A 2,558-nucleotide genomic window follows, 5' to 3' on the forward strand; every position below is an offset into this window, starting at 1 on the left:
GGAACCAGAGTAAATAAATAATAATATAATTAATAACAGTAATTTTGTACGCTCAATGAATATTATTAACAAAAGAATATTTCTGATAATTTTCTATATGCGTAAGCAAGGTTGCGAAAACCGAACCGGTCAATGAACCGGTGAAATAATTGGTTTAATGGTTTAGAGGTTCAACCGGGATTCAACCGGAATAATTAAATATATGAAAAAATAATTAAAAAATTAATATAAATTTAAAGATTTAAATTTAATAATTTTTAAGCAGATAAATTTTAAAATTTTACAATTTTTTTTTAAGTATAATTCAATTTTCACAAATAATCAACAACTAAATATAAACATAAACATAGTAATGAAGCATAAACATCTCAAAACCAGAAAAATTTCAGCAGTCCAGCACAATGCAATGAAGCATGCACCATAGCACCATCAACAATTCAGAATCAAAAACCCAGCAAACAGAATCAACAACCCAAAATCAGAAAAAATCAGCATAAACGACCCAGAATCAGAGTCATAGCATAAACAACTTAGAATCAGAGATTCCAGTATAAACAATGTAGTACAACCCTATACCATATAACCAAAATTCAGTTTAAAGGAAGGGAACTGACGGCGATGGAGGAATGGGAACAGCCGGCAAGGAGGAGCTCGGACAGAGACGAGCTCGGACAGAGACCGAGAGAGAACTCAAAAAGGGATGTTAAGTTCGGACAAAGACACAGAGAGAGAGAGAGAGATCGAAGAGACGACAACCGAAGAACGATGAAAGGAGAAGAGACGAGAGGACACCTTTCTGTGACGGCGACGAGAGGTGGAACAATGAGAAGAGGGATGGACCACCGAACAGAGCTTCCACACTTTACGCGGCACCCACGGTCTATCCTGGAGGAGAAGAGTTCAGCGATGACCTTGAAGATGGATGAATTGGTGGCTGCGGGCTGAGGTTTGGGGATTAGGGTTCCTCAATCTTCTCTTCTTCATAGTAAGTTCAGAATTCAGAGAGAACAGAGAAAGAGAGGGGTGGGATGGGGATTAGGGTTCTTCAATTATTCAGAGAGAAAGAGAAGGGTGGGATGGTTGGGTATTTGGCATTGCCCATTGGGCTTTTTTGGTTTTTTTTTTTCCTTTAAAACCCAGAACGGTGCCTTTTTGGAAGGTTATCACCAAACCGGTAACTTTGAAAAAAACCCGGCCGGTTCCGGCGGTTCACTGGTTAACCGCCGGTTCGGCCGGTTCGCAGACCGGTTTTTTGCCAAGAGGTTCTTAGGCTCAACCGAACCGGCCGGATGACCGGTTCCCGGTTAACCCGGTTGAACCGGCCGGTCCGGTTCGATTTTCAGAACTATGTGCGTAAGATAATGGGACGCGCTACACATCAATGTAACCATATAATCAAATTGACCCAAGTTTAAATAGAGTCACGTGTATTAATGACGAGTGAAAATACGCACCCGAAAACCCTTTGTTACTTCGCGCTCATTATAAAAAAAATTACTTCTTCTTCAACACGAAACCGCTCCTTCTCTTCGAATCTCTCTCAAAATCCCTCAAACATCAGTCACGTTCTCTGTGGAAACCACTATTGGAGAAGAATCGCGAGAAGATTTGACAAGGAACAACCAGAAACGAACGAAAACAGCAACAAAGATTCACCTTCCTCCTCCTCCTCATCATTTTTCTCCTTCTTTTTCGCGTTCCTTCTTCACGTGTTTTCTCCTTATCTTCATTCTTTTGTTGTTATTGCTGCTGTATTTTTTTTTTTTTTTGTCTTTTTCTCTTTCTCTCCTTGGTGAAGAAGCAGTAGAAGGTGTGGAGGAAGAGTTTTGAATTGTGCAGAACAGAAATGAACCAAAATGGCCAACTCCACTGAACCGAACATAATTCATGTGCTGAATAAAATATCATAAACATTTAATCATCAAGAAAAATATTTCTACATGCACAAAGACTCAATTGAACACACTAACAATCAAGTAAATCAAAATGAGCAACTCCACTAAAGCCAGCAATATTCATGTGCTGAATAAAACGTCGTAAACATTCAATCATCAAGAATAGCATTTTTCCATGCAAAAGAAGTTAACTGAACACATAACAATCAGGTGATCCGAAATGGTCAACATCACTGAACCGAACACCAATCATGTGCTGAATAAAACGTGATAAGTATTTAATCAGTAAAAAAATATTTTTGCATGCACAAGGACTCAACTGAACACATTAACAATCAAGTGAATCAAAATAAGCAACTCCACTTAACCGAGCAAAATGTTGGTGTTGTTGGTGATGATTATAACGAAAGAATCTGCGTGCGGGAAGAAGAAGAAGCAGAAGAATAACCTACGTACACGAATTTGAAAGAAGAAGGAGGAGGAGGAAGAGGAGGAGAAATAATATTCTTGTTGATTGAAATTTGATCACCATTTATTCACTACATGAACATTTTTCAGTTCGGTGGCCTTTGTGATTTTGATTCACCAGGTGAATGTTGTTCGGTTCGGTGCCTCCTTTTACTTTATTCAGTATTTAAGATTATCGTGATAGCATGCAGCAAT

Source organism: Arachis ipaensis, chromosome B05 (assembly GCF_000816755.2).
Source record: "Arachis ipaensis cultivar K30076 chromosome B05, Araip1.1, whole genome shotgun sequence".
Classification (NCBI taxonomy): Eukaryota; Viridiplantae; Streptophyta; class Magnoliopsida; order Fabales; family Fabaceae; genus Arachis; species Arachis ipaensis.